Source organism: Protopterus annectens, chromosome 10.part0 (assembly GCF_019279795.1).
Source record: "Protopterus annectens isolate FY-2018-M chromosome 10.part0, PAN1.0, whole genome shotgun sequence".
Lineage (NCBI taxonomy): Eukaryota > Metazoa > Chordata > Ceratodontiformes > Protopteridae > Protopterus > Protopterus annectens.
Window position 1 is genome coordinate 866,979,702 of NC_056744.1, and position 8,041 is coordinate 866,987,742.

The following is an 8,041-nucleotide window of genomic DNA, read 5'->3' on the forward strand; positions in this document are numbered from 1 at the left end:
ATTTCCAATAATGCTTTATTAGTTCCCAAATCCTAGTACTTAAAATGTTATAAGAAGTCACAAAAAACATTTTATCTTTCTCAACTGAAGAATTAATATTGCTAACACTAATGTGTCTTTTTCTACTATTAATATTATATTTGTTAAAATTATACTGTATTAATTTATCAATAGACCCATAAATTGAGTTCACACTATATCCTCTCTGTAGGAACATAGATAAAATTTGACCAATTTGCTTTTGTAAATCTAGCTTATTATTACAAAGCCTAGACAATCTAATCATCTCTCAGTAAGGTAAAGATTGTATAGTATGAATCGGATGGCAACTAGTACCAAATAACTACTGGTTGCCATCCTCAAATTTTCAATGAATTGTAGTTTCAATAGAACCATCCTTCATTCCAGATAGATGAATGTCCAAGAAATTAACTTCTGTGCCACATTGTAAACCATCAAATTTAATATTATAAACATTATCATTTAATTCTGAAAAAAATCTTGGTACCGCATCTAATCCCCCATCACAAACAAAAATCAAATCATCAATGTATCTAAAATAAAACATGTTGTTGTACAAATTCATTTTTATATATATATATATATATATATATATATATATATATATATATATATATATATAATCCAGCTCAAACCTAGCCATAAAGAGATTCACATACATGGGGGCAAATGGTGCCCCCATGGCTGTACCTCTTAACTGGCGGTAGACAACTTCATCAAAACTAAAACAGTTATGAAGCAAACAGAAGTGAGTTAATTCAATAATATAATGAGAACTCGGGCTATCAACTAAAAAATATTGCAAAGCTCGTATTCCATCAATATGTCTAATATTGGTATATAAACTACATACATCCATGGTAATCCAAAACATATTAAGGGTCCAATGGATGTCCAAAATTTTATCAATTAAATCAAATGAGTCTTTGATATAAGAATCCAGTCTTTCAACATGAGGTAGTAAATAACTATGTATCAAAATTCCTATATTATGTAAAAAATAATTTACAGCAGACACAATAGGGCGCCCCGGGGGGGTTAACATTATCTTTGTGCAACTTAAGAAGACAATAAGTAGCTAAGTTGCAATTGTCAAAATTAAATTTTGTATCCAAGTCCTTCTTAGAAAAACTAACCCAGGCGTACTCTCTCTTAAATCAGTACAGAAAAATCTTGTATAGCATTCAAATATGTAGTAATCTCACATGTTTCATAAGTTAAATTATCATTTAAATGTTGCATACACATATTATAATACTGTGTATAGTGAAGCACCACTATTGTATTGCCTTTATCCGAAGGCTTAATAATTAAATCATTTCTACCTGCAAGATTCCTAAGAGCAAGCCATTCATTCTTAGTCATATTATATTGAAAAGAAGTATGGCTGTCCTCCTCGACAAGTTCCTGTATAGAAAAGTTGAGCATTTCTGAAAAATGTGTAACAGTACTATTAACATAGGGGGGTATAAATTAACTTCGAAAATGAATTCCACTGGTATCTAACAAAGCATAAGCATTTGGAGAAGTGCTAACATCAAAATCATCAGATATACAAGAAAAGAAACTGTTACCTTCACTATCAGTTTACAAACTATATTCAAAATCAATGTTTCTTGACTGTTTATCCCCTTGTACATCAAAAAAACATTTAAGATGTAATTTCCTAATCAATTCAAAAACATCCTGTTTAATAAATATAACCTAGGTACTACAGTGGGTACAAAGTTTAAACCAAGATGAAGAATAGCAACCTGTTCATCGGTTAGGGTACATCCAGATAAATTCACAACATTTGAAACATCTGAAACATTTGAAAAAATATTACAAAAAGAACAGCCTAAAGGAGAAAAATCAGTTCTATCTATCTCGTTTGTAAGGCTGTTTAAATTGTCCTTCACTTGCTGCAGGATTGAAACCAATTCGCTTCTTCTTGTTTCCCCTTTTGGCGCTTTCTCCATTATGGCAAAAGCGCTGCTGATGAGATTCAGGTTCTTGTGCTGCAGGCAACGGGGGAAAATCACGGACATCATTCTCAGAGTCTGTAGTATAACCTACCCCATCTGAGGAGGCAAAAGATACAGATAATTGTTTTTTATTACCTGCAGTTTTCGCATATTGTCCAGAACAAGCATTCTGTTTGTTTCTCCATAGAAAAGCACATCCATTTCTGTAATCACGTATGTCGTGTTTAATTTTATGTAATTTAAGGTGGACCTGCTCATTTTCAAACTTGTTCAATTTTTCTTTTAGGTTTTTAAAGATGTCATTAACTTTTAAGTTACCCACTTGATTCAAAAGTTGTGTATGCATCATATTTAAATCATTCTTCAATTTAGAATGTAATAACTGCTCCCTTTCCACCAAAATGCCTACCCACTCCATAGCACAATTATGTGCTGCAGCTAACCAGCAATCCTTAAAAGCTGCATCGGTAGTGTCCGCTGGATCGAACGGAGTAGCTGGGCTCTTGAAAGCTCTCAATCCTCGGGGGGCGATATTCAGTTCTGTATATCTCACTAAGCCCAGTAAATTAAAGTGACAGTGTGTTTCACTAAAAATCAGTTTCTCAAAGCTGTCAATATTGTCCTGCACTTCTTGTGGAAAAGAAGCATTTGAATTATTGCCGATGCCACCAAAAGGATTGTTGTGTCTCTGCATTCTATCCTCCATAAACTTCAATACAAAATTAGAAGGTATTGACTCACCATTGTTCGAAAAATGAGCAGTTCCAGAGACACTAGCGACTCCAGCAGCATGAATAGGAGTGGGTAAAGCATTGGGAACAACATTCAGAACAGAAACTGGAGTGCCATGGACCACAAAATTGTCCATGGTTTTCTGTAGCACCATACCCGATGTACCCGAAGCCGGTAGGGTAGCAGTCAAGTCCTCACGAAACACCCAGGGAATGTTCAGTAGGGAATCTGAATCCATGAATGAACACCAGAATCAAAACCAACAGCAGAACCAGCAAAATAATCCAAAAACGACAGTAGATTCAGTTCCACAGTAAAATAACTCTCGCATTTGTATCAAGATAAGTGAAAAATTTTCTCCTTAATTTTTTCTTGACTTTTCCCTTTAAATATAGTTGCGTATATTTATATTATAGAACAGTGTAGGTTAGTTTGAGGTAGTTTTATAACTAGTGTTAAGCTTTTTAGTATGATGTTATTGTGATCTTTCTAGATTATTTCAGGTATTTCTTAACATAGGTTATTATTAATTTTGTGTGTGACTTTTTTTTTTTGCAGTAGGTTTTTGATAGGATATTTTTTTTTTCTTATATTAGAAGTGTTTTAGATTGTAGTGGCAAATATATGTATATGAGTGTATGTGTGTGTGTGTGTATGTATATATATATATATATATATATATATATATATATATATATATATATATATACACACACACACACACACATATATATATATATATATATATATATATATATATATATGTGTGTGTGTGTTTGTGTATGTAAAAACATTTTCATATAGTGTTTATATATATTTCTGATGTCAGACAAACCATCAGGTTTTAAAAAGTGTTCAGCCTGTGGACACAAGATCCCTCCTGAAGACCCCAGTTTCTTGTGTGTGTATTGCTTAGGTGTCACTCATCTTCAGGCAAGTTGTGATGGTTGTGCTGCTTTTGGTTTTAGAGTTATACAGGGTAGGAGGAAAAACTAATTATTAAGGGTTTGCTTCCCCTACAGACAAGATCTCTTATGCATCCACTATGTTCATTTATTTTATTTTACATTTGTTGACCGGGATAGTCTGACTGGATTCATGTCCATTTTCAGCAGAAGCCCGAGGAGAAAAGCTCCAATGTAGACAGATACAGGTAAAAACAATGAAGACATATTACAGATATGGTATATACAAAGAATACATAAGCAGACATGAGTAGACAAGTTCACAGGTTAGAGTTACCCCTGTTAACGGTCAGGGGAAAATTAAACAGTAGTTTGATTAATAGATTATTCACATTCATGATAAGAGTTAGCCAGGTTTGTTGCAGTGGCAAAGGCAGTTTAGTGCTAGATGTTTGAGTTTAGTTTTAAATTGGCCTAGGGAGGAGAGCAAAGTAATATCAGCTGGAAGTAAGTTCCAAGCTCTGCAGAGTTTGCAAAGAGGGAATCACCGGCTGCATTGTTAATTTTGATTGTCTGAATTAGTAGTCTGTTCGGCGATCGAAGCAGTCTTGGATTGTTATAAGGGGGTGATAATATTTTTAAGAGCTGGTGTATTATCTGGAGTATAGAGGATTTTATTAGCCATAATCAGAAGGTTATATTGGATTAGAATGGGAAGTTCTAGCCACCCAAGCTGTTTAAGGTTGATGCAATGGTGTGTTCTAAAAGGCAGGCCAGTGGCAAACCTAGCAATGTGATTGTAACAGGTTGACAGTCTATTAAGTACAGTCTTGTTTAGATTAGAGAGAAGGGGAGAAGCGTATAGAAGTGTTGAAAGTAGGTGAGAGCGAGCTATGGCAATCTTAGCTGGAGGGGTTATGAAGCCTTTTAATGTGATAGTGTTCAATCTCGCCGTTTGTTCTTACACATGGGTTCGGAGCCGATCCTCGGCTCCGTGCCGGCCTCTTGCAAGCTCTGCATCGAGAAGAAGCTCGAGACAATCTAATACCCACAATCCCCCTCTGCCTTTACCTCAGATCTAGTTTGCCGCTGCTGCATCGTTGGGAGCTAGCTCGAGAGTCTAAGCTAAGATATAACTTTTTTTTGTTATATTTTATTAGAATTCTATTTCTATTTGATGTTTCAGTATTATTCTGTATGATTGTGTTGTGGTCTCGTTGAGTTCTTTGTACCGTTAACTAGTTTTATCGGTTAAATATTTTTCGGGGCCTACACCCTTCATAAATTTAACATAGTTGAGGATTCTTTATACCGGATTTGACAATTTTTATCGGATTTGACAAACTTTAACGGATTTGACTGCATTACTGGACTTGTCTCTCTTTCCTATAATGTCTGATAAGGTGAAGTCAGGTTTCAAGCGTTGTCAGTGTGGCCAGAAAATGTCAGTGACTGACAACCATAGTTCCTGCGTCTACTGCCTTGGCCCTCTCCACTTGCAAGAGGACTGCTCCATCTGTCACTCTTTTAGTGGGAGGGTCATGACAGATAGGCAGGAAACTAATGGACAGAGGTCTATTGAAACCTTCTTTCCAAGAGGCTCTGGATGCTTCTGACCAGGCATCAAGTCCTCTAAGGAATCGAAGCGCCGGAGCCCAAGTCATCGGCTCCGAGCTCTTCAGCAAAGGTTAGATCACCGGTTCCACAGACTTCGGGGCCGAGTGTTCAACTGGTATCGGTTCCTGAGCCTCGAGTCTTGGAACCGGTGATGGAGCTCCCTCCGACCTTATTGAGGTCGGCTCCGTCTTCGGTTCCTTGACCCGTTCTTCCTCCAAACTTTCGGATATCGATGTGGATCGTGGTGCAGAAGTTATTGGAGCATTCGCCCTCTCCAAACTTATTTCGGTTTCCACCCAGTTGGTGTCGAAACTTGAAGGCCTCCCTGTATCTCCATCCATTCCTCCTCCGAGACCGATTCAGTCTATGGAGCCGGAAGAGGCTGATCTACTGATTGTGGAGCCCTCGGGTCCAGAACCGTCCTTTCTCGGTCTGTTCCTCTCACCTCGACCCGATACCGGAGTCTCGAGCCGACGGTCTGTCCTTGGTTCCGGGGCGAGAGTCGAACCGGCGTTTCGTTCCGACTCTCCCTCGGGGCCTCGGCGCGGATCGATTCGGCTCCGTCCTCGTGGTCGATGCCTTCGGTGCCCGTGTCGGGGATTCTTCCCATTTCCTCGGAACCGGGACTCTTCGATCGGGACCCGGGGCGTTCGACCTGATGAGGAAGGTGTTGTCTACCCAGACAACCACATCAGTGGAAGCAACCTCTCCTCCCCATAAAGGGCCGTTATCTTCATCTGCACCCACGGCCACATCCAAGCGTCGGGCACCAGTGTCTCAGCCACCCCTGGAGGGTGCCCTCTCTTCCTCCGAGGCTTCTTCGGATGCTCCCCACGAAGAAGTCCCTAGGAAGAGATTGTGTAAGAGGAGACACTTTGATTCTCCACAGGAATCCTTGACATCTGATACTGACTTAGATGAGTCAGAGGGGTCCCCTAAGTCACCTTCGGAAGATGTCTCTTTTCGGACATATTGGAGATCCTGAAACAGAGAGGTGACTGGCAGTCCCTTCCCCCTTTTGAGGATGAGTCAGTTCTGCTGAAGGCATTTGGTGCTCGCCCTTCTTCCTCCTGGGTCACTCCGCCTTGACGAACTAATGGAACTAATTGCTCAAGGGCGTGGGAGGCTCCTGACCCAGTGGAACCAGTTCCAAGGAAACCTAATAAATACATCACGGCACCTCAGGACAAGTCCTACCTTACAAAGGAGTTCCAGTAGACGCTACGGTGGTGGCAGCAGCCACGAAAAAGGAGATGTCGGAGTCTTCTTCGTCTGTCCATCCTCCTAATAAAGATTCTAGGACGATGGATAGATACGGGAAGCGCATTTTTAGTTCAGCGGCTTTTTCCATGCGATCCCTGAACTATTTGACCCATTTTACACGTCTACAGAGGGATCTAGTCAAAGAGTTGGGAGATACCCTCCAGGGTACTACAGATGCGGCTGTCTCAGAGAAAGTGACAGCGCAACTTAATACCCTTACATCTATTGTTAACTCGTCCATGAGGCTGATTTCCTCAAAGGTTCGAGTAGGGCAGCAGCTTCAGCGATTGCTCTTCGCAGACAATCCTGGATGCGCTTATGTTCCTTTACGGAAGCCTTCAAGTCTTCCTTTACTAACGCCCCATTTGACGGTGCCACTCTCTTTGGCCCCAAAGTAAAGGAGACCCTTACCCGGTGTGAACAGGAGGGAAAGACTCTGTCTGCTGTCGGAGTCCGTTTTTCCACCCCAACCAGACCGTACCCCAAAGGGCAACGTGGTGGAAAAATGTGGTTTCGAAAAAAACAAGGATCTTTCCCAGGCACACAGGGAGATGCCCCCTCTAGAGGCAGAGGAGGGGGCAGAGGTGGAAGACGCCGCCCTGGCGGCAGAGGGGGTCCGCAACATCAAGGTGACAGGGAGACACTCCCTGGTAAACCTTTCCAGCACTCCTGAGAGGAGGCCCGACTGTCCTGCTCTGGAGGCAGTCGGGTCGCTAGCTTTGTACCCTCAGGCCTGGCAAAATATAACTACAGACAAGTGGGTAAAAAGCGTGGTTACCAGAGGTTACAACATACCCTTTCTATCTCATCCCATCCCAAAGAAAAGACTCCCAGATGTACCGCCCCATCTGCGAGAGCCAGCAGCTATAGAAATTTCAAAGCTGCTAGAAAAAGAGTCATCCAACCAGTCCCAGCGGACCAGCAAGGATTCGGGACTTACTCAAGGTTCTTTTAGTTCCAAAGAAAACAGGGGACTGGAGGCCCATTCTGGACCTAAGCTACCTCAATACCTTCGTCAGGAAAGAAAAGTTCGAATGGTCACGCTTCAATCGATCCTTCCATTCTTACAGAAGGACGACTGGATGTGCTCAATAGATCTAGAAGATGCATACTACCACATCAAAATGGCCAGGGCATCCAGAGATCATCTGCGCCGGCTGGGGCCAGTCACTTTCAATTTCGAGCCCTGCCCTTTGGTCTGACCTCAGCCCCCAGGGTCTTCACCAAATGCATGGCAGTGGTAGCGTCTCACTTGAGACGCCAAGGATTCCAGGTGTTTCCGTATCTGGACGACTGGCTCCTTTCTGCCACCACCCAGCGTCAACTACTACAGGCCAGAGACTTTGTTCTTCAACTGTGTGTTCACCTAGGGATTTCCGTAAACTTCGGAAAATCCTTACTTCAGCCATCACAAAATATCTTGTTCATAGGAGCAGAATTAAACACACGTCAGTTGATTCTGAGGCTTCCCCCAGAAAGGATATTATCACTTCAGACTCATATACGTCTTCTACTCTTGTCAAGGAAATCTCCTGC